Raw genomic sequence first — 26,039 nt, 5'->3', positions numbered from 1 at the left:
GGAAGCTGATGCCTGTGATATCCCCATCATATCGCCAGTTGGTCTCTGGAAGGTACCTGTTGCTAGTATTCTTAGGCCAACACATACCTTGGTTTCCACTGGGATGGGTTCCCCTCTGTTGGTTTTGTATGTGAGGCGTGGCCTGCACAGCTCCACTATTTGCTGCAGGAGGTCTCTGTCCACTCTATAGCACTCTACTATCTCCAGCTCATGTAACCCGTGGTAGGTGACCCTGGGCCTGTACACTCTTCTCCGTCTCCTCACTGCGGGTTGTCTGGCACCATCTGCATTGTCACCACCCTCAGCAAGTCGCCTATGTCTCATTATGACAGCTATGGCAGCCCCTAACATTTCTGCTCTGAGTTCAGCTTTTTCAGTTTTCACTTCTGATAACTTAACTCCTGTCTTGCAGTGTCTCTTGAGAGAAACATTCTGTACTGCTGTTTGCAGAGCCTTAAGTGCTGGGCTGGCCTATTATTCTGCCTGTGTAATTGCCTGCATCTAATTGTTTTCACCTGCTAGCTCCAGCAGTATTCCCTGCTAACTTCCTAGTACATCTGTTGCTTCCTTTTTCCTCTCTGTTTCCTCAGGGTGGAGCCGTGTGCAAACCAGCAGAAACACGCTCACAGTGGCTTACACGCGCGCACACATACTTACACAGTTTTAAATCTGCTTATTCGGTTTTAAACGCGTGCACGCCCGCGCAAACAGTGTTAAACATCTCCCAACACGCTCCCACATGCTGAGTCTGCCTTACACGCACACTGCCTTACACGCGCGCACATCGCCTTACTGCTTCATGGCGCACACGTGCGCATACACGTCCAGCAAGAAACTTTGGTGTAGGCAACAGTGTACACCTTCCATTTCTTGACTTTCTCATGTTTACTTAGTGGCACACCTCCTTCCTTGATATCTGTCTGACATCTGTCATGTAACTCTACCTTCCAATGAACTCCATCCCTATCTACCATTCCCCCCTGTGATGTCACCTATCTCCTACTCTGTTCCTCCCCCTTCTGTAACTCTTACACTACTCAGAATGTGCTCATTTGCTATGTGACAGTGGAATTCAGTATCCTTACCCTCATTTGCATCAGATTGCCTACTAATGCTTAGTTACATCTCTTAGACTTAGCTTCCCCCCTTGACAACCACTACACGGTGGCCATGTTGGTTTTGCTCTGCTGATCCCTCCATTGACATTCCATGTATTGCATAAAACCTACATTTGTAGGTTTAAAACCTTCGTTTTTATGTTCTATGCAGTGCAGCCCGTTTGCGCGGGGCTGCGCTGGGTTTACACATCGGCAATTGCCGAAAAAAATATATATATTTTTAATATTTTTGCATGGGGTTACCTTGCCAATGGCCACATATTTGGCCATTGGCATGCTGCCTATAACATGTGCACCCTTTATTTGGAGCTGACATGGCTCCATTGCCGTGTTTGTAGAAACGTACTCAGTTGTCAACTGAGTACATTTCTGCAGCTAACACGGCTCTTACACGGGCTGTTCTTGGCTTCCTGGATCGCTAATCAGCCTCATTTGCATGCTATTCGGCTGCAAGTGGGCTGATTAGCTTAGCCACGCCCACTCCGTGTAAGAGCCATTTTAGCCTGACTCTTACACGGACTTTGGGCTGTTCCTGGATCGCGAAGGCTGCATGGAGTCTTACACTACTCTTAGACTCCGTGTAAGCCTTCGTGAATCCGGCCCTAAGTCAACAGGATCAGTGTAAGTGGTACCATTAAGTACTAATTTGGAACAAATCTGGGCTTTGGCATGGAGGCTCCTGATGTGACTGAAGAAGGCTTTGTGGTTTCCCTTTGTTTCGGAAGCTAGTTTTGATTCTTAATTGGCTTTGGAGGTTTCCACTAGTGATCTAATTTGCTTGTTGAGGCTAAGGAGGGAGTTTTTCCAATTTGGAATTTGTTCCTTTTTATTCTTGGGCAACAGTTTCTTCCTTTTGTTGTAAAGTCTGTTGATAGAGGATGTTCACCAGACAGGTTTGTGTTTCTTTGAGGAGCAGGTTTTAGTTCGTTGGGTATGGCTGAATCCATACAATTGTACAGATGCTTGTATACTACATTGGCATACTGTTCAGCACAGTTGTCTGTATCTTGTGAGGGGGCAGCAGTGTGAAGCTACTGATACCCTCCCTTAGGAGGTTGTAGTCAGCTTTTGAGAAAATGTTTAGCTTGGTTATGGTTGGGGGGGGGGGTGTTTGGGCAGGATTGAAACCTTGAATGAAACAGACAGATGATCTGATATCACCAGGAAAGAACTTACTATGGGAGTGGTGCAGCAGTCACCCATGTTGGTGAGAACCAAGTCCAGAATGTTATCTCCTCTTGTGGGGGATGAGACGAGCTGGTCTAGTGTGTTAGAACTGATGAAGTCAAGGAATCATTGAGTGATTGCATTAGTGCAGGAATAGTTCACCCAGTCTATGGTGAGGTAGTTGAAGTCACCAAGGATCAGGGTGTTAGGGGGTACCTTCATGGAGTTAAGTAAGTCCAGGTAGGAGGAGTGTGTGTCCTGAGTTATGGAGGGGGCCTATAGTTGGCTATAACTTGGATGGGTGTTTTGCCAACTGTCGGTTGCACCTGGAGTAGTTCTAGTGTGTCATGCTGGAATACCAGTCTGGAGGTGTGCTTGTCTTCAATGAAGATAGAACCCCCACCACCCTTAGTCTTCCCAACCTCATTTTGGGGTCAGAATATGTGGAATGAGGTATAACCTGGTAAGGCAGGGGTGCTCTCCACAGCCTTGAACCAAGTTTCCGTGACTGCACAGATGTCATATTCCAGTGCGAGGAGAACCTCCAGTGAGTGCATTTTCAGGTTATGGCTCCTAGCATTAAGCAGCATGACCTTCAATTTGCTTTTTGACAGATCTTTTATGTTGGAAGATTTGTCTTTGGGACATTACCTAAAAAAGGCACAATGGTGGAGACACCTTACAAACAATAAGAAGACTTAAACTGTAAGGATCAGTGATTTCTGAGGGCAGAGACAAAAATATAACGATACATCAGGGACATTCCATCAGCTCAGGGATGAGTATGAGGTATGTTTGAGAGCATGTGTCTTGGAATGTCTGCATATGTGTAAGAGAATAAATGATGGGGTTCCTGTGCTAACACATGGATTGCTAGAGATGCTTATCACACAAAACTGATTTAAAGACATGCAAATTAGTCAAGAATTAGGTATTTTCCTCATTGCAGCTAACATAATCCTAAGTCACATTTTCCGTGATCGTGGAGCAGCCCTTTTGGCTGTGGTTGTTACCGTCAGTGGTGGTATTCTTTCTGAGCCCTCAACAATATTTATTCACATGAGCCATCTTCTCCAATCTCCACTTCCCACTGCTTCTGAAAAACTAATTTTGTCCTTTCACCATCTGTTTTCAGTAACATGGATATCAGAAATAATTTCTCTTGTTTTTCCCTTACAGTTAGATAAATGGATCAGAGCTCAGATTTTTGCTCATACTCTCGCTTGCATGTTTCACTGATCACTTATGTTCCTCCTCAAAGCTCCAGTTAGAGAACCTGTTAACCTTTTTAAAATGTTTTGCTTTAAGATGTCTACACACCGGACGTTGATGGACAAGTAGTGAGGAAGCTAAAATGGAATGTAAAACAAGTTTTATGTGACAAAGTCATTCTAGCCACCGTGTGGTGACTCTTCCTCACACAGACTACTGTCTAATTAGTCTCTGATGCTTCACTCTTCTAGATAAAAAAGGAAATACTTTTATGCCACCATTCCTTTGGGTGAGTTTTCCCTGTGTCACCATTTCATATTTTGGTCATTCCAGCTGGTCCACTTCACATGCTATGACAAAAGTATTCACCTGGGACTTGTAGAAACTAACTTACCTTGTATTTTGCAACTCTAGTTACTCAAAGGCATATTATGGCATAAAATTAAGTCTGGCAACAGCTATTCTCTTTGGTGTATTATTTATTAAAATATTTTAATGTAGCAATGACAGGGAAGACTTCACCTATAACTACTGTGAGTTTTCACTTGCTTCTTATCCTTATGATTTATTAATCCTCAGAAAGAAAATGAAAAAGTGAGGCAGTGCCTGTCTTGGCATTTTATGTTTCATGCTACTTTTCGCAGTGTTAAGCCTTACATATCATAGACAGCATGTTTAAGATTATTGGTAATCTATTCTATGGTATTTATTTAATCAAGAATTTCATGGAGTCAAGGCTCTGCCTGGGTGCTAAGTACAAAAACAAAAGTATGTGTTGCCCAATTTAGTCATGTGTGTAGCAGAACAACCAATGCTGTTTAGAAATCTTCTGAACAATTCTTTGAGGTTTAGACTCATGTCTAGTGCAGTATCTGTCCAGTAGGTGGCAGCAAAGGCTCCTTTAAAACATTTCCTGTAATGCTGCAGTGGGTACTCCAGATTGTCTATTTATTTATTTACTTTACATTTGTTTACCAGGATGTCCAACTGGGCCAGTGGCCCTTTTTCAGCGGAGGCCCACGTTGAAAAGCTCCATTACAAAAACACATTACAAGCAATACAAGAAACAATCAAGAACACGTAACTTTGGTAAATCTAGGCAGTAAATAGTTTATACATGTTGTTCTTAGTCTTTCGGCTTTTTCCCGGTAAGGAGTCGCCACAGCGGAACGCCGGTCCGCTAATGATTGGCAGTAGATTTTTACGAAATGCCGAGGTGCCAGCTCGATACCCAACCTTCAACGAAGGCACTCCCATTTACGCAACAATAAAAATTAATAGAAAGTGGGAAAAAAAGAAAGCTAACAAATAAACTAGCATGAAATAGCTTGTGTATATTTAAATAAAACAATAGCCATTTTGATGTTTCATGAATAAACTGTGATAAAAAAATAACAAAAATGCCTTTCTGTTGCTGTTTAGTTATATAACCAAGCCTGAACACGCCTTCCACTAACTCTTCTCTGCTAATACATCCACACTGTCTGATTTGCTCCATTCTGTACCTTCTGCCATTTCCATGATATAGTCATGCCTTCCTTAGAAAATGCAAACACCAAGAAATTATTGTGTTCACTGTGCTCTGTTGTAGATGCATTCATCCTTTTTCAGTGCCCCAATATCTTTTTTCACCTCTTCTCCATATGTAGTTAAACATTTTGTTATCCATTTGTCCCTTGGCTAACTCTTCTTCTTTCCTCGTTTCCACTTTCCTTATGCCCCTTCCTTTCCTACTCCCTTGTACAATCTGGTCTCCTCCTTTTCATGAGTTCCTTTTCCTCTTTGCCCTTTTTTGTGGTTTCTTCCTCTTCCTCCTTGCATCTTTGCCATGATTTCCCTCATGTCTTTTATTATTTTTATTTATCCTGTGGTTACTTTGACTAGTCATTCACCATCCTATTTTCCAGTTTTCCACAGCTAGTTGCCATGCAGTGCAATGCTTCCATCCGTACTTCTATTAAATGTCCTTACATTCACTGCTGCAGTATTCATTATCATATGGGATTCCCTGCTGCGGAAGCCCGAATGTCCAGCCAGTCTACCAAAAACTACTTGTTGCTTACTTAAAAGGTACACCAAACATCACCCAAATTCTCCTTGCATAGCATAGGGCATAAAAGTGACACTGAGGCCTACCATAAATAGAAATTCTTTGCTGCCAGTTCCGAACATTTCTTTTCACCATTGGTATGTTTTCCTGCATCCTTTTCTGCCAGTTGAATGCATTTTCAATATCCAGGGACTACCTACGCCTGCTTTCTGACTGCTTTGCAGTTGCAGATAAGTACCCTGTTGGAGGGTTTGTTTTTTCTTGTTTTTTTTTTTTAGTGCTGCTAAGGAGATTCCCTATAAAGACCGCCACGATAAGTGTCTTTTTTTCCTAGGAGCCTCTCATGACCATACGTCTTGTTCTATTTGTCATGTATTTGTTCTGAAAACCCTTCACAGTAGACTTTATTCCCTTTCCTTGTATCTTGAGAACCAGCATCTTAAGCTTTTCACTAAAAATACAGTGGGAGGAATATCCCACCCTTAGGGTCAGCCATTAGGGAAGAAGAAGGTGAAAAAGATACAACTGGAACTTTCCACTGTCCAGCCTCAGCCAGGTGTTTCTCCCAAGGTTATTAAAAACATGGAGGCTCACCCAGCTGTTTTGTTGGATTACTCTACTGCAACCGTGTCATAGGCCGGTGAGGGTCTGGCTGGCAGCATGTCCTGAGAGGTTTTGCAGGTGTCCATCTTGGACATTTAGGGGGGGACCACGGTTGATTTTTTTCTGAGGAACCTAGGAGAGTTGCTCAACCTTTAGTTGGGGAAGAATTTCCTATTATGGTTCTCGACTGCTGTCCCAGGTCTGAGCCTTTTCAGTTTTTTGGAGGGGAAGTTCCTTTAAAAAAGAAAAAAAAAAAAAAACATATTTCTTCTGTTCCTACAGATCCACAATGTGAGTGGCAGGCCGACACTCAAGGGTTATTTATTGCTTTAATGTCCTTAAAAGTCCTCGAGGGGTTTTGGTTCCTGTTCGTCCTTGGTCCTCTACTCCCTTTAAATGGCCTAGATAACAGGATTGTTCAGAGGATGAGTTGGATTGTTATAATGAATCCCTGACTTATTCTACTCAAATTCCTTCTCCTTTGGACTTTGGGTCAGAGGAGGAGGAATCTATTATCCCAGATGTTCCTTTTGAGGAAATTTCCTTTGGGGACACACTCTCTAGGATGATATAATTTTTTTAAGTGGGATTGTGCTCAGGTCTCTGATATCCATAAGAGGTACTGAGTTGCTGCAGTTTACCCAAACAACGAAGACCCCTGAGACAGAAACGCAGTCGACCACCACAACACGTCAACCTCAGAACACATAGCTCACCACTACAGGGGGCCCCTCAACCTAAGCCCTTAATGTACTAATCATAGGAGACTCAATAGTGAGACACACTGATGTCCCACTTACTAGGTTGGGCAAGGAGAAGGTGATAGTCAGTTGTCCATCAGGTGCCAGGATCCGCCACATATTACATGCACTCAGGTCACTCCACATATGACTCAGTCATTGTCCATGTGGGTGTGTATGACCTGAGACATACTTCCCTGGACTACATGAAAAGAGATGTGATGGAACTCTTGGCTTTTGTGGCCCAGGCAGGTATGATCCTAGCCCTGAGCAGTATTCTACTGTCACCCAGAATAATACCACAGTTGTTGTTGTTGTTGTTGTTGTGTCTTTCGGCTTTTCCCGGCTAGGGGTCACCACAGCGGAACTCCGGTCCGCTAATGATTGGTAGTTGATTTTTACATGCCGAGTTACCAGCCCTGATGCACAACCTTCAATGAAGGTACGCCCATTCACGCATGTCTCCACACAGAAGACGCTCTAGCTGAGAATCGAACCAGACAGCGACTTACTGTGAGGTGACAATGCTACTGCAGCACCACCACCGCATGAGCAGAAAATGATTAACTTCAACAACTGGCTACATTTCTGGTGCCATTCTACAGGGATCTAGTATCTGTCTGCCAATGTTCGATCATCTGATCGTTTGTTGTTATAATATCGACCTGGTGCAATGACTCCAACAAATATAATCAGAAACAAAAAATGTTATGTTGTCCTATCTCGCCGTAATTCTTGCAGGTTGGGTTCGGGATGACATGATTGACAGACCTTGATGCTTTGCCAGAGACGGTCTGCATCTGTCTCCCCTGGGATTCCGGTTACTGGCTAAGGCTCTTGCCACCCCTATAGTGCCTTTTTTAGGCAGTGTTCCAAAGACCAAAATTCCACCGTAACAGCTACAAACAAATACAATCTGGCTGTCATGCTGCTCAATGCTAGAAGTCTAAATCTCAAGATGCACTCATTCAAAGCTCTCCTCAAAATGGAGAATGTCGACATCTGTGCTGTAATGGAGACCTGGTTTAAAGAGGCAGAAAGCACCCCTGCACTCCCAGGCTACAACTCATTCTGTACCTTTCAGCCCCAGAATACGTCCAGAAGCTCCAAAAGCGGTGGTGTCTCCATATTCATAAAGGGTACAGCCCAGCATAATGCAACTGAGATACTTAAGGTACAATTAACACTGGATAAGATGGCGATACAAGTCATAGCCTGCTACAGAACCCCAACCATGTCCCTTGAGTCTCACTCCAACTTCCTAAGCACCTTGGAATCTATCAAGGTCCAACCCAATTCTCTCAAACTGAGCAAATTCAACTACCCTTCCATCAACTGGGAAAACTATTCTAGTACCAATGTACAGGCCCAATGCTTCCTAGAATTTATCAGTTCCAATGCCCTGGACCAGCTTATTCTGAACCCTGCTAGAGGAAGCAACATCCTCGACCTTATCACCAACATGGGAGATCATTGCTCCACACCCATAGTCAACTCCTCCCTGGTTAAATCTGACCACAAACTGATCAGCATGGAAATCTCCATCCCACCTACTCTCCCCCGCTAAGGTGACCACCCTGAAAACCTTCTCCAAAGCTGACTTTGGGCTCCTAAAACAGAGGTGGCTAACTTCTCAGCACCCATGCCAATGGAAAATAGCTGCATGACTGCCGAATCATACACCAATGCACTGTACGAGCATGTATACAAATGCATGGATCTTGCCATACCAAATAGAACCAAGACACTCTTCTCCAAAAAAAGGAAGCCAATCTGGTGATCCCCAGCCATCAATAAACTCTACAACAGAAGGAAGAAACTGTTGCAGAAAAAAACAAAGTCACAAGATTGGAAAAACTCCCTTACCAGACACAACAAAAATTTGAGATCCCTTATCGAATCCTCTAAAGCCAGCTATGAAGGCAGAATTGCAGCTGATACCAAAAACAACCACAAAGCCTTCTATAGCTATATCAAGAACCTCCAAGACAATACCCAGATTTGCTCCGAATTATTGCACAATGGTACCTCCTATACTGAGCCAACAGATATAGCTAACATACTGGCCAACAGATTCATTGCCAGCCTTACCCCTCCTCCCCCAAAGGCCCTATCACAATACCAGAAGAAAGTCTGGTACCCACCATTTCAGCAGCACAGGCAAAAGCTGCATTGTCCAAAGCCAAGAATCCAGCATCCATGGGACCTAATAATATCCCTGGCCATGTCCTGTATGAACTACAAAATGAACTGGCACCACACTTGTGTGCCCTGTTCAATCACAACCTTACATCAGGCTTTGTCCCTAACGAATGGCACACTGCCACAGTCATCCCTCTCCACAAAGGGGGAGCAACTACAGTCCCTGGGAGCTACTGCCCCATTAGCCTGATGAGTCTGGTATGCAAAGCTATGGAACGCATCATCATGGACCTGCTCAACAAAGATATAGGCAATCTCCAAACTCTTGACCCCACACAGTTTGGCTTCATCAAGGGGAGATCCTGCCTGCTGAACCTGGCTGACTTTTTCAAGGCAGGCACCAAGGCTGTGGATAAGGGTAAGGCAATGCATGAAGCCTATCACAACCTGGCAAAGGCCTTTGATACCATTCCCCACTCGGATATCATTGATAAACTCACCAAACTAGGCATCAATCCTTACTGGCTCACAGACAGGACCCACAGAGTGAATGTTGCGGATTCCAAGTCAGACTGTCGATCAGTCACAAGTGGAGTCCCACGGGGCTTGGTCCTGGGCCCTCTCCTGTTTGGCATCTAATTCTCAGAAGTCCAGGTCAACACAGAGGGACTCTGGCTGACCAAGTTTGCTGATAACTGGAAGCTAGGAGTCATTATCAACTCCCCAAGTGATGCAGACATCCTACAAAAGGGCCTCTCTGAGACCAATGACTGGTATCGGAACCATGGCCTTAAGCTAAATGCCAAAAAATGCGTTATCATTCCCTTTGGAAAAAACTCAATTCCCACAAATTACCACATCAATGGGAGCCCACTAAACACTGAAGGGGCCATAAGGGATCTGGGCACCCAGGTTGACAGCCACTTCATCTTTGAACAACTAATTGCCACTGTAGCCAGAAAGTCCTATGTGGCACATCTTATAATCAGAGGGTTCGCATCCAGAAAGAAAGAGGTCATCATCCCTCTCTACTCATCCCTCATTAGTCCAATCATCGAATATAATGCCCTATTTGGCATGTACCTGACCAGACACCTACAACAGCTGGAGAGGCCACAAAAGTACCTCACCAAAAGGATCCTAGGCCTTAAACACATGCCCTACATGGACAGACTCAAGAAACTTCAGCTGTTCTCAGTCTCTTATTGTCTCCTCAGAGGTGATCTTCGCTTGACTTACAAAGCCATATCTGACCCAGCTATGTTAAAAATGCTACACCTAAAGAAATCCCAATCCCCCCATGCCACTTGCTCTAGAGATCAAAACCTCACTACCAGGCTGCTGTATTTTTTGGATTCATTACATTTTGGGCCTGGCACCTTGCTGTACTTGCATAGGGGTTGGATTCAGCTGTCGATCTTTGGTTTCCTGCGCTGTCGATGCAATGGCTCCACTTTCAGGCTGGTTTGCTTAGCCTTACAAAGTTTATTGTATGCATCGGGAGTTGGAAGTTCCTTCCAGTGTGTTTTTCTCTTATTGTCAGCCTCCTTGGTTTGGAACTATTTGCTGGGAAAGAGATTCGGTATATGCTTATAATGTTTCCTGCTCGCCACTGAAGAATTTTTTAACATCAGGTTTGCTGGTTTTCTTCATAGACTTTGATTAAGTTTTTGCTCCATCATTTGATACATCTGGGGCTTCAAAGTATGCATTATCTTTAGCCGGGCTAGGTGACTTCAGCGTTTTCAAACTAAAGTCTGTTTGGGATTTACAGTGTATTTACTCTTGTTGGTTTAAAGACTGTAATCAGTTTCAGCCTGTGCTATTGGGATTGACTTATTTTGTTATCTTGGAATCCTTTTCATTTTCCATTCTTTTGCATACTGACTAAGTTCCCTTTGTGTAGCAAATACCTTTTACTTTTGTTGGCACGAGTGGGCGAGAGGAAACCAGCAACTTGGGTCTGTTTGGACATTAAAATAAAATTTCTTCGCCATTCTGTGCAGGTAAAAGGGGATTATGAGTCTCTGTTTTTCCAATTAACTGAGAAGTTTGGAATTTTTTTGCATCACTTTCAAATTCAGGCACGAAGAATCCAAGCGTGAAGGTTGTCAGCTTGAGATCAGGTTTATAAGACAGAATATGGACTAATTACTATAGTGCACTTCATGTTTTATATATGGTCTAAGAAGACCTGGTGTTTTCATTTTGGTTTAAACTTGCAAGTTATAAGTGTCAAGGTTGGTCATTTTGGATCAGCTCTGCAGGAACTAATAACAACAAGTTGAATATGGACTAATAACTAAATGTATGCTTATATGTATGATTACTTGCACAACTGTTTGAGTCTGCTAAATATTAGGGCAGTTTTCTATGTATATTAAGTTCAATGCAAGAGATATATGAAACTTGTGTTTGTCAATTTAAATGATGTCACCTCTTTTTTGAAAGATGCCATGTTTTGACCTCTATAAGTTTATACTCATAGTTGGTCGGATTATTCACCTCAGTTCTTCTGATTGAATGGATATTTGATTTGGCTTCCGGTTTAAAGTACTAAAAAGGGTTTTGAACTGTTAAATGATTCAGGCTGTTTTTTATGTACATTAGGCTCAATGTAATAGATATATGCAGCCTGTGTTTGTTAATTTAAGTAGTGTCAGCCCCTCTATTTTGATAGACGCCATGTTTTGACCTCTATTTGTCTGTACACTTAGTTGGTCAGATTATTTACCTTAAAAAATTCTTTTGGGTGAATGGATATTTAAATTGGTGTCCAGCTGAGAGTGTTAATAAGTGCTTTGAACCCTAGCATTAGGAGTGTTCTGGTTTTTCAATTTCAAGCTGGCCAGTTGGTTGATGACTAAGTTTATTTTTGCTATTGGGTTCAGATTATATGAATGATCAAGACACGCAAGTTTTAGGCCTTTATCTCAAATTTTTAAATAATTGGCCGGGTCATTCCCAATCTGTTTTGATTATTGGGAATTTAGTATTAGTTATGAGTAATGCTAAGTGAATCTTAGTGTCTTGGGTTATTACTAAATTCACAAGTTTATATATTTTTGATAACGGACTTTGTATACTATTTTTGAACAAAATAGCATAAACAAAGTAGGACAATTTGGGTAAAAGACTCGACATAGTAAATGTTTTTTTGTATAGTCCATATGAGTTTATATTTTTTGACATTTAGGCAGTTTCTGCATAGAATAAGATATCAAATTTACAATCATTTTGAGGCTTGCAAGTTTTGCCACATTCGGCTGTTATATTTAATATACTAATTGATTTTTATAATAATATGATTGGGCTGGATTGGTATATTTATATATTAAACTAGCCTTTATGTATGTTGTTTAGAATAATTTAGATAGCAATATATGGTTATATGTTGCTTAGTTGGTATATAGTGGGGATTAGATTGAAGGCCCTCTTTTCTGTCATATTGTAAAAAAGAAAGAAATAAAGTTATGTACTTACCATAATGTTCTATGTTTGTTGTCCATCTTGCCGTAATTCTTGCAGGTTGAACAGCTCCACCTCGGCTGAATACTAAAGCTCGAGAGCTTCCACTGACTCGAGGCTAACCCCTTTCCCATGATGCTCTGGGACACATCCCCAGATCTTGTTTGCAAGTGAAAGATTTAGACTAACCCAAAAAAACAGAGCAGAAAAAAAAAAATATATATATATATATATATATATATATATATATATATATATATATATCCAAGTACAGATGTTTGGTATGAGACAAAAAACCCTGAGACTCCAAATCATCATAACTATGTACATAAGAATAGACTTGTCCTCTCATTCCTCCAGGAACGCAGGAAGGGGGTAGGAGGGTGGGACCAAGAATGTAGGCGAGATGGACAACAAACATAGAATGTTATGGTAAGTACATAACTTCTTAATATCATGTTGTCCTATCTCGCTGTAATTCTTGCAGGCTGAGACAGAGTCCCTAGCACCTTAATCCCGGGGTGGCTCAGGAGAAAATACTCTTTAATACAGTGGATCCAAAGGAAGACCTGTTCCGGGAGGTCACATCTAATTTGTAATGAGTGATAAAGGTATGAGTTATCACCCATGTGGCAGCTGCACAAATAAAGTCTATAGGAAGTTTTGCCTGAAAGGCCAAGGATGTAGAGACTCCTCTTGTGGAATGTCCTTTTATCTTCCTAGGCAGTTGTTTATTATTGTTACTGTAAGAGAAAGAAATGCAATCAGTCAGCCATTTTGACAAAGTTACTTTGGAAACTGGTAGCCCTTTCTTTTTGTCAGAAAAGGACACAAAAAGCTGGTTGTATTTCCTGAGGCCATTTGTTCTATGAAGGTAAAAGCGTAGCTGCCTATGTAAATCCAGCCGGTGCAATCCATATTCTGCCTTGTTTCTGTAGTTTGGAAAAAACACGGACAATTCAATGGATTGGTTTATATTATTCTCTGAACAGACTTTTGGAAGGAATGATGGATTAGTTCTCAAGGATACCCTATCCTTGTGAAAAATGATATAAGGGAAATGAATAGAAATAGCTTGTACTTCCGATACCCATCTGGCAGAGGTTATGGCTACTAAAAAGAGAGTTTTCCTTGACAAAAACGTCAAATCACAAGATGATGCGGGTTCGAAGGGTGGTGAAATCAATGAGTTTAGAACAAAACTTAGGTCCCAAGGAGCTGGGGACTCTTTGATCGGGGGTCTGAGTAAAAAAGTGCCTTTAAGGAAAGCTTTACATAACTTATGAGACATAATGGGAGCTCCCAATTCCCCAGTATGGAAATTAGAAATGGCTGCCAATTGAACTCTGATTGTCGCCACTACAGCTCCTTCGTCAAAGAGTTTAAAGAGAAATTCCAGTATAGCGGTAATAGGAGCTGTAAAAGGTTCTATGTTCTGTCCCGCAGCCCAGCATGAAAATTTTTTCCACTTACTCGAATACAATCTCCTCCTGGACGATTTATAGGAAGAGGTCAGAATATGACTCACTGCAGAGGAAAAAGAGTAACACCTGGCTAAGCATGGAATTGGTCAACTTGAGGGTTTGTAAGGATGGATGGAATGCTCCCGATGAGTGGGTCAAAAGGTCTTGGACTGGGTCCAGAATCCACGGTTCCCCCAGCAAATGAATTCAGAGAAAAGGGAACCAAACTTGTCGAGGCCAGTAAGGTGCAATAAGAATCCTCTTGCTTTTCCACATGCTGGCTTTTTTAAGTACTTTGGGTTTTAAGGGGAATGGGGGAAAGGCATAGAGCAGTCCCAGGGGTCAATCATGAACCAGTGCATCCCTTGGTGACTTCCCTAGAGAAGGAATGAGGGCAAAGTAGTTGCTGCATTTGGCATTAATGGCAGTGGCAAAAAGGTCGCAGCAAGGCTGGCCCCATTTTTGAAAGATCTCTTCCACAATCTCTGTTTTCAGGGACCACACGTGAAGCAACAGAGTAGCTCTCCTGAGTTTGTCCACTATCACATTGGATTTCCCCAGGATGTGCATTGCTATCAGAAAGCATTGAGAAGTGATCGCCCATTGCCAAAGTCGTTGTGCCTCCCGACATAATGGGTAGGATTTGGTTCCTCCCTGCTTGTTTATGTACCACACTACTGACATGTTGTCTGTCTGAATTGCAACCGTCACTGTCGGTAGAGAGTTCTGAAATGCCTGCAATGCATAGAGCACCGCTCTCATCTCCAGAGCATTGATGTGCAAGTGGCTTTCTTATTCTTGCCATAGGCCTTGGACTGTCATCCCCAGATAATGCCCCCCACCCGATCTTGGAAGCATCCGTGGTCAGTACTGCATTGGGTTGAGGAAGGACAAGGGGTCGGCCCTGACACAACTGGTCTGTCTGCAGCCACCAAAGGAGATCTTTTCTGCAAGAATCCATGATAATAATCTGATGTGAAAGAGGAAATCTTGCATTGACCATTGAGCAAATAGCAACCACTGCAGGATCCTCATGTGTAGTCATGCTAGGGGAACTAGAAGAATAGCTGCTGCCATGGTACCCAGAACTCGCAAAACATATCTGGCCTGAACTTTCTTCTTTGACATCAAAATCCTGATTTGCTGATGAAGGGACTGTATTCTGTCTGGAGTAAGTTTTGCAGTCATATTTCTTGAATCCAGTTCTGCGCCTAAGAAGGTAATATGCTAAGACGGCGACAAGGCAGATTTTTTTAAGTATACTGTGATGCCTAGTCTGGCACAAAGTGACATTGTTTCATCTCTCGCTCATGTAGTAGATGCTTGGTGGTGGTGGATAGGAGCCAGTTGTCTAGATATGGAAATACACGGAATCCCTGACATCTCAAGTGAGCCATGACCACTGCCGTGCATTTGGTGAACACTCTTGGGCTGTAGTGAGACCAAAGGGGAGGGCTCGAAATTGGTAATGACTGGCTCCCAGCCAAAAGCACAAGTGTCTCCTGGATCACCTGTCCATCTTTATATGGTAGTATGCATCCTGAAGATCTGTTGAGCACATCCAATTGTCTTTCACAATAAATGGGAATACTGCCTGCAGAGTTACCATCCAGAACTTTGACTTCTTCACTGCTTTGTTTAGCTTGCTGAGATCTAGAATGGATCTCCAGTCCCCTGTCCTTTTTGGAACTAAAAAGAACACATCAGAAACTTGGCATGCTCTACAGAAACTCCCACTTTCTCTCCCCTACTACAAGACAAATACTTGCCGCTACCTGCTTACTACCATCTCTATTGTACAGTGCTCCCCTACTAACCAACCTATCTTCCTCTATTTCTTCCAAACTAGAAATCTGTTACAACAAAATCTCAAAATTCACCACCAAATCCAAATACCTCACCCACCACTGTATTTCTCTCCACCTGCTGAATTGGCTTGAGCTTCCCAACTACCTTGACTACCTCCAACTCACTACAGCCCACAAGCTTATTTTTAAACCTACTAAATGCCCAGCTCTAACAAACATCTTACTATCATACATCCCACACAGAACTCTAAGATCTTCCTACCAAAATCTAATTACTGTATACAAACCAAATCGTCCCACTGGTCAGCTTCTCCTATCCTTCTCCTTAGCCAAAAAGTGGAATTCTCTCCCTCCTTCTCTAAGAATCTCTGAAAACTTTGAACATTTTAAAGCCCAGCTCCATTCCTACCTCTCCCAAAATTGGAAATGCAATTATACTCTACCTGCATAACCTGCTTATTACATGAATGCATTCATTGTACTTAATGTACTTCCCACCGTATTCTCCCCTTTCCTGGGATTAATCTTATTTACTGCCATCTTACAAATGTTAGTTTTTCAACCTCTGTACAACTTAAACTCTGTACTATTTTTTCTCAGATCTGTAAGCATGTAAGTATGTAATGTGCATTCATCTATTTTGCTGTTATACTTTGCTTAGTTTTACTATATAATATTAAAATGTGCTTAATTTTACTATTTTTACTATGTAATATGGAGCTTTTCTCCCTGGGCCTCCACTGAAATTGGGCTCCTTGATCCCAGTGGACCTCTCCAGTCATCAAACTGGAAATAAATAAATAAATAAATAAATCTTAAGTAAGTTCCGGATCTCATTTGGTCTGCGGGGACCTCTTGGATGACTCTTTTTACTAGCAACGAGGGTATCTCTTGTGTTGCATAGTCCTTTTGACCGGGTGGAACATCTGGTAAGGACTGGTTTACCAGAGGGGGAATGGAAAATGGTATGTAATAGCCTCTGGATATAGTTGTTTGTACCCATTTGTCTTGAGAGATTTATTGTTAGGCATTTGGGTACAGTGACAATCGACCCCCAACTGCCTCCATAGAAGAGCAGGTGGGCCTCCTTTCAGGAGCACTGGAAGGGCCTGTCACTATCTCTGTCGCCCTGATTTTTGTGGACCCCCCCCCCGCCATGAGGTTGACATCTTCCGTTATAACTTCCCCCTCTGCCCCTGGGGGAAGAGTCACCACATGCATCAGTAAACCCTTTTTTGGGACATGCGGAACCACATCTTTCTGCCCTTTTGACCTTTGGGATAAAGTCTAGATGGGGCAGAAAAATGGGCTCCAGTGGCAGATAAGGTCTTCCTGTCCTGATCGCACCTGGTCAAAGTTGCTTTCACCTTTGGTCCAAAAAGGGATGAACCATCAAAGGGGGCATTGGTAAAGGAAAACTTGAAGGGCTTGGCAAAGTTGCAAAGGCACATCCAGGAATGTTTCCTCAGGGAAATTCATGTTGCTGCCACTCTACTCGCTCCATTAGCCACATATGAAGTGAGTCTCATGGAGGAGTCAGCTATGGAATTGAGGGTGGAGAGTTGTGAGAATACTTTGTCTGAAGACCCCTGAGCCACAGCACCAAGAAGGGTATCTCCAAACTCTTTCAGGAGATCCCTTTGAAGTCTTGTGAAATGGGTAAAGTAATTCAGTGAACGTAAGGTGAAGGCCACTGAAGAAAAGGCGAGCTTTCTATATCTGTCCATGGTCCTAGACTTCTTGTTAGGAAGATGGACAGACAAGCAGGTCTCTGATACCTCCTTCTTAGTGGCCACTGCCACCACCACCATCGCATCTACAGGGACACCCTTAGTCAGGAATTCCTTCTCTGAGGGGGCAGTAATAAATTTGTTAAGCCTCCTCAGAACAGGCTCCACTGTATCAGGCGATGTTCAGGCCTTACGAGAAATGACACCCAATAGTTGGTCAAATGGGGGAGTCACCCAGGAGGTGGCAGGCAAGACCCAAAAGCCTCCAGGTATACCGTTTTGTCCTCTGAAGGGTTGATGGACTTCCAGCCACCCCTCTGTTTCAGGATCTCAAGGATGTCGGAGAAAGAGACATCCTCAGAGGCGGACCGTGATGACCCCTCAGAGTTATCCAAATTGGTATCAGAAGTGACAGACTCAGGGGAGTCTATGTGCTTTCTCTTGCACAGTCTCTCCCTAGGGACTTTGGAGAGGTACTCTGGAGAAGTTTTGGAAGAGACAACACCACCTGCAGGGGCCTCCTGAGGCTCTGGGTCTCTACGCTTGGGAGGGGGCATTGGTGAGGAGATCAACACTGGCACCTGGGAGGGACAAGTGGTTGGCTCCGAGAGTGGGGCTGTCTGGGGTGACAGCACCCTCTCCATCCATTCAAAAGCCCCCCACCCCACTCCAAAGGGACTCTCCACTCCGAAGAAACAGAAAGTTGACTCCGAAGCAAATGCTGGTGGCTCTGAAACTGAAGTAGGAGCCAAGCTCAACTTATCTGAGGCACCGAGAGATAGAGTCAGATCGGATGACTGTCTGTGCCAACTCTCTTCCCTGGACCCGACTAGTGAGTGTGGGCTCCTAGATTTCTCGACGTCAGAAGGAGATGAGGACATCAGAGTCGAAGTAGGAACCGAAGATTCCAAAGGTGGTCTCGGTGCCGACGGTTCCACTACTATCAGATCCAATTTCTCTGGCTCCGAAGACTCCAGGGTGATCGAAGAATGGATCAAAATGGCAGGCATTGAATGATGTGACTCCAATTCCTTTGGGACCGGAGATGACAATATTTTAGCCAGGGCCAGTGTTCGGAGCAATCTCTTCACTACCCGCTCCACATCATCATCAGATAAACTCCTCGAAGAACGGGTGGACAAGAAAGGACATCTGCCTCTCTCTAATATAGGAGATATCAGTGTTGGAGATATCGGCACCAATAAAGGAGACTGACTCCTTGATATCTCTATTGGCTCCATGGACACTCTAGACGCCAAAGAGGATTCCTTGGTTCCAGACTTGTCAGAATCGAGAGCCCTCAGTTCCAATAAAATCAATTTCTTTGGTGGCTCCGAAACTGGAGCAGTAGAAGCCGGTCTTTTTTGTGATTTAGTGTGGGATAAAGAAGGGGAAGAAGATTTGGAGCTCTGGTTATCTAAAGTTTCCTGAAAGGACCCTTTCAATAATCCCCTTGCCATTAACTTACTCCTTCTCTCATGGAGCACCCTGCTACTGAATGCATGACAAATGGTGCAGGGGTCCTGTAAATGGATGGCACCAAGGCAGTAAACGCAACTTGTGTGCCCATCCATGAGAGACATCTTTTGAGTGCATTTATTGTACTTCTTGAACCCTGACTTCTTATGCTTCCTGGGTTCCTTCTCCTTATCTTTAGACAACTTGTCTAACACTACAGCCAAGCAAATTAACTGACTGACAAACTAATTTAAGACAAAGGCTATAACTGGAAAAAAAACACACAACAAACTGTAACTACCACTATAAATCACAGGCAAAAGGATACAGATACAAATATAAAAATACCATTTTTTTAAAGGAGGTGAAGCAGGAAGAAAGAAGGGGAAAGGTATAAGAATTCTCTAACTAAAATGGATTCTAAACCTAAGGGGAAGTGGCCCTCTAACTTAAACGGGCTGCAAGAGCCCGCTAAGTTAAATGGAACTCTCACTAGTAGCTGGGAAGGGAAAAACTAAATACTATAAGGGCCTGACACAGAAAACACGAAAACTAACTATCTGGAAGAAAGGTAGCAAAGAGAGAGAAACTTTAGACAAAAAGAATGCGAAAAAAACTATACTTAGCCAACGAGCCAGCAGGAACACTTCTCAATAGCTAGAGTGGCAAACAAGATCTAGGGGTGTGGTCCAGAGCATCATGGGAAAGGGGTTAGCCTCGAGCCAGTGGAAGCTCTTGCGCTTTAGTATTCGGCCGAGTTGGAGCCGTGAATGGCTCCGAACCCAACCTGCAAGAGTTATGGCGAGATAGGATATCATAACATTTTTTGTTTCTGATTATATATGTTGGAGTCATTGCTCCGGGTCTATATTATAACAACAAATGATCAGATGAGCTAATGTTGTTATATCAACCCCTAAATGTTAAATATACAAAACAGCGAACAACCCGAACAGCAATTTTTTTTTCCCATGGAAAAAAATCTCTATTCCCAAAAAAAAACAAAAAAAACCCCACTAAACACTAAATAAAGTGGGGGGCTACACCCCCCTACTTAAATATACCAGCTCCGAGATCACACTACAGTGGAGGAAATGGCACAACCTGAATGGCCAGCCCAGCGATTTCTTTCCCTGGGAAAAAATTCGCTGTTTCGGTGTTCACTATGTTGCTGGTTCGACATGTAGTGTTCGAACTAACAGCGTTCGATCATCTGATCGTTTGCTGTTCTAAAGTAGACCCCATTGCACCAATAGTGATGGAAATTAAAAAATAAGTCTATATCAGCTGTCCTAGTATTGTCAGTTTTTGTGTTGAATATGGATCTTATTCAGATCTTTAAGGGTCTATCAGCTGACAAAGATGATTTGTTGGTTTTTGATTCTTTTTTCCCATTTATCTAATATGGACCATAATAATCTGTCAAAGTCCAATACTTGTAGCGATCTTTTTCATTGACTTTTGGGAGATATGAAAGAGTTAAGGACACATATATGGCATTTGAGGTTATTTAAAGCTTATTTAAATAAAAATATTTCACCTAGGGGACTTAGAGTTAGGGTACAACCTTTTGTGAAAGGGATGGATCAAATATTACTTACACAGTGGCATGAAGCCCAACAATCTGCCTCAATGGCTTTTGTCAAGATATTGACAGAATTTTATGAACGTAGGATTTCAGTTCTCCCTAATTCAGTTATGGATTTGTGTGATCAGGTTAAATCCTATCAAGGGAAATCTAGCTATTCAGAACACATTTCTTCACTTTCGAGTGGTTTAATGGTGGTGGAAAAGGAACTTAAGCTTAGGATGGTTAAGAAATGTCAGCATGATACCAAAGACTATTCTATGGGCAAACCGTTTCAGCTCAAAAAATCAATCCAGTTAAGTGATACAAAATTTACCCCTAACACAAATTTTAAACAGAAAAGGAAATGGTCTATTCTTAAAAGACCCAAAAACTTTTCTGATACCTCAGCTGATGAGTTTTCATCAACTACAATGAAAGTACTACACCCTCAAGTTCTCTTCCTAATAAGAGGGGTATTGTGGATCTCCCTTTAGGGGAACTAGAAGGGGTGGAAGGAAGCAGGTGTAGGAAGTACAGATCTGAAGTCGATACTGGCCATGTTAATATGCAAATAAATATTGGTCAGAATGTTCATAATATTTCTACTACCGAATTAACAAAAACATGAATGTGAATTGTTGGATAAGGGTTTGGGTTTTGTTCCTAATTTTGTGGTTTCTGAACATTTTTTTTGCACAGGATGTGATTGCTTTTTGTAGAAATATAAATTTGAAATTACTTTTTGCAGACAAAACACATACTGTTTCAGAATCATCTGAATTCAAGTTTAGAGCGTCTTCCTTTATGCCTCTCATAACAAGTAAGTAGCTATGTTTCAAAATTTTGTTTTGAAAGATTTACATTTTTCACAAAGTTCTTATGCTCCTAGGTATTCAGATAATTTGACAAGCCTTCAGTGCTCAGCTTTGAAGGAATTGCGTCAAAATCAAAATATTGTCATTAGTCAGGCTGATAAGGGTGGGGCAGTAGTGGTTTGGAACTGGGACATGTATAATAATGAGGCTGTTCAACAACTATCGGATCATAAATATTATCAGTTGATGCACCTTGATCCAACTTCACTTTTTAAACAAGAATTGATCAGTTTTTACTATTGGCATTTGTGGAGGGCACCATTTCAAGAGAGATTAGATATCATTTGTCGGTGGTAAACCCCACCAGACAAACATTTTATATGCTACCCAAAATACATAAAAACTATCTTAAACCTCCAGGTAGGCCAGTAGTTTCTGGCAGAGGTTCGTTAACAGAACCTCTTTCCTCCTTTCTGACTAAATATTTAAAGCCATTATTGATACATGTGCATTAGCGGATACAAGACACAACTCAGTTCCTTAACATCATTAGTGACATTCAGATCGAAGCAGGTTGGTTATTATGCACATTAGATGTCTCTGCCTTATGTACAAACATCCCACATTGAGCTGGACTCATGGCGCTTGATTATTAGCTTACTAAAGCTTCCATATACAGTCCTAGGTTCAATACTTTCTTGTTATGTCTAACGGAGCATATACTTATGAAAAATGTTTTCTATTAAGTTCATAGGTAGGTACTAGGCTATCTGTCTGAAGTCATTTATAAGCCTAGCCAGAATGTGTTGGCTTTCACCACCCCCTTAGATTAGTTTCTTGTGCCTCTGTCCAGCAGAGCCACTGAAGTGATCCCCGGGGTAAACGTTCTGTTTCCCATCCACTCGTCAAGGGTTCTCTTGAAGAGTGTTAGTGAGGAGCTCTGCCTAATGTAGATTGGAGCTCTGCCTAATGTAGATTGGAATCTTGTTCCAAAGCATGGGAAGTCTCTGGGACAGGAATCTATCCCTCCAGCATGTCCTATTTATTGTTGTGGTGAGGTTTAGATCCCTAGAGCATGTGGCTCAAAGGGATATGGTTTTCTTTATGTGGAGCATGTCCATCAATTCTGGGTTGGACATGGCCTTGTATGTCAGGTAGAGATCACCTCTGAGTAGGCGATATGCAACCAAGTACAGCTGGAGTTTCTTCAGTCGAGCTGCATAGGACATCTGTTTGAGGCCAGTGATCCTCTTGGTGAGGTACGTCTGTGGTCATTCCAGCTGTTGCAGGTGTCTTGTAAGGTACATCCCAAATGGGGCATTGTACTCTATGATGGGTCTGATGAGTGATGAGTAGAGGGGCACAATGACCTCTTTTGATCTGGATGCGAACCCTTTTGTGATTAGGTGGGCCACATAGAAGGATTTTCTAACCACTTTGGCAATGTGATTATCAAAGGATTGATTACTATCTACTTGGGTCCCCAGATCCCTTATTACATCTTCCGTATTTAGGGTACTACCACCTATGTGGTAGCTTGTGGGTCCTTTGTTTTTTCCAAAAGGGATGACTATGCACTTTTTGCATTTAGCTTGAGGCCATGATTTTGACACCAGGTATCCGTCTCAGTGAGACCCTTTTGGAGGATGTCTGTGTCAGCTGGAGAGTCAATTATAGCCCCTAGTTTGCAGTTGTCTGTGAACCTGGTCAGCCATAGTCCTCCTGTGCTTGCCTGTACCTCTGAGAAGTATATTCTGAACAGGAGAGGTCCTAGGACTGAGCTCTGGGGAACACCACTTGTAACCGGTTTAGAGTTGGACCTAGCTCCCGCAACTCTCACCATGTGGGTTCTGTCCGTGAGCCAGTTGGCAACCTATCTTGTGACATAGGGGTTTATGTTCAGGCTGGTGAGCTTGTCTATAATACCAGAATGGGGAATGGTGTCAAAGGCCTTTGCGAGGTCTAGGTAGGCTGTGTGTACCACCTTTCCCTCGTCTATAGCCTTGGTAACTTACTCAAAGAAGTCCACCTGGTTTAGGAGGCATGATCTTCATAGGTTCATAGGTTGATACTAGGCTATCTGCCCTAGAGCATTTATAAGCCTAGCCAGAGTGTGTTTGGCTTTTGCCACCCTTTTAGATTAGTTGACTGTGCCTCTGTATAGTAGGTCACAGAAGGTAGCCCTATTAAGGTTAGTTTACTGTACCTCTGTCTAGCAGGGACACAGAAGAGATCCCAGGGGTAAACTTACGATCTCCCATCCACTCATCAAGATTTCTCTTGAAGAGGGTCAGTGAGGGGCTCTGCCTAACATAGATTGGGATTTTGTTCCAGAGTGAGGGGAGCCTCTGGGATATGAATCTGTCCCTCCAGCATGTCCTATTTATTTCTGTGCTGAGGTTCAAGTCCCTGGAGCGTGTAGCTCTAAGGGATTTGGATTTCCTGAGGTGGAGCATGTCCATTAATTCTGGGTTGGACATGGCTTTATACGTCAGACACAGATCGCCTCTGAGTAGGCGGTACGCAACTGAGTAGAGCTGGAGTTTCTTTAGCCGAACTGCATAGGGCATCTGTTTGAGTACTTTGATCCTCTTGGTGAGGTACTTTTGGGGTCTTTCCAGTTGCTGCAGGTGTCAGGTAAGGTACATCCCAAATGGGGCATTGTATTCAATTATGGGCCTGATAAGTGATGAATAGAGGGGCACAGTGACCTCTCTTGATCTAGATGTGAACCCTTTCGTGATAAGGTGGGTTATATAGAAGGTCTTTCTAACCACTTTGGCAACGTGATTTTCAAAGGAGAGATTACTATCTACTTGGGTCCCCAAGTCCCTAATTACTTCTTCCGTACTTAATGGATTACCACCTATGTGGTAATTTGTGGGCACTTTGTTTTTCCCAAAGGGGATGACTATGCACTTTTTGGCATTTAGCTTTAGGCCATGGCTCTGGCACCAGTTATCCGTCTCTGTGAGACCCTTTTGGAGGATGCTTGTGTCAGCCGGAGGGTCGATTATGGCACCCAGTTTGCAGTCATCTGCGAACTTGGTCAGCCATAGTCCACCCGTGTTAGCCTGTACCTCGGAGAAATATATACCGAACAAGAGAGGTACCAGGACTGAGCCTAGTGGGACGCCACTTGTAACTGGTTTAGAATCTGACATGGCACCTGCAATTCTGACCATGTGGGTTCTATCCATGAGCCAGTTTGCAACCCATCTTGTGACATAGGGGTTGATATTTAAGCTGGTGAGCTTATTTATGATGCCCGAGTGGGGTATTGTGTTGAAGGCTTTTGCGAGGTCCAGGTAGGCTGTGTGGACTACCTTCCCTTCATCTATGGCTTTGGTAACTGTTTCAAAGAAGTTGACCAGGTTCAAGAGGCAAGATCTGCCCTTAACAAAGCCGAATTGGGTAGGATCCAGTGTCTGGAGATTCCCAATGTCTTTGTTTATGATTTCCATGATGATACGCTCCATAGCTTTGCATACCAGGCTAGTCAGGCCTATAGGGCGATAGTTTCCGAGGTCCATTGTGGCACCACCTTTGTGGAGTGGGACCACTGTTGCTGTACGCCATTCCTTGGGTACATATCCTGTAGTAAGGCTGAGATTGAACAGTGACATTATGTGAGGGTTTAGTTCTTCTTGGAGCTCGTGTAAGATGCAGCCCGGGACACCGTCTGGTCCCATTGATGCTGTGTTTTTTGCTTTGGAGAGGGCAGCTCTCACCTGTGCATCTGTGATCTCAGGGAGGCTACACTCTGTTGGGATAGACATTTGCTCTTTTGGGGGGGAAGGGGGGAAAAGTTTGCACTGAACCTTTCTGCCAGGATTTTGGCAATGTCTGTGGGTTCAGTGTATTTTTTGTCATTTGCACTAACTCAGGGCATATCTGGGAGTTGCCTCCCAGGTTCCTGACATAACTAAAGAAGGCCTTGTGATTATCTTTAGTGTCTTGTGCAATTTTTCTTTCGAAGCCGGCCTTAGATGATTTTATGAGGGATTGTAGTTTCTTGCTAGTACTGATCAGAGATGCCTTCCCCTTTTGGGATTTTGCTCTATCATGTAGTAGCTTCCTCCTTCTGTTGTATAGCTTATTTATGGCCGGGGTCCACCAGACAGGTCTCCTGCCTTTGGAGGAGTGAGTCTTGGTTTTATTTGGGATAGCATGCTCCATGCATTCCTGTAGGTGTCCACAGAATGCTTTTGTAAAGGATTCTGCATTTTGGGCCGTATTTTCCACTGGCCCGGGGGCTTTGAAGAATTCCACCTCGGTTTTGAGAAGTGTGAAGTTTGCTTTTGAGAAGTCCTTCACCGTGGTTTCCTTGGCTGGGGGTGGGGACAAAATATGGATGTCCAGTGAGATTAATTTATGGTCTGATCTTACCAATGAGGGGTATACCTCTGGTGTGGAACATAGAGACCCCATGTTGGTGATGACCAGGTCCAATATGTTTTCCCCTCTTGTGGGAGTGGTGACCTGCCCTTAACAAAGCCATTTGGTGAGTCTTGTTATCTACAACTTAAGGGTACAATGATGGGGGCTTCTTTTGTTCCCATCTATGCTGACTTGTTCATGGGATACAGTGAGGAATAGCTGATTTATGATAACAAACATAACATTTTTCTTGATGCCATGAATATATGGCATTGCTATTTAGATGATTGTTGGCTTATTTGGTGCTCAGATTTG

Source organism: Protopterus annectens, chromosome 2.part1 (assembly GCF_019279795.1).
Source record: "Protopterus annectens isolate FY-2018-M chromosome 2.part1, PAN1.0, whole genome shotgun sequence".
NCBI classification, from domain to species: Eukaryota; Metazoa; Chordata; order Ceratodontiformes; family Protopteridae; genus Protopterus; species Protopterus annectens.
Note: the sequence above shows the minus strand (reverse complement) of the source record.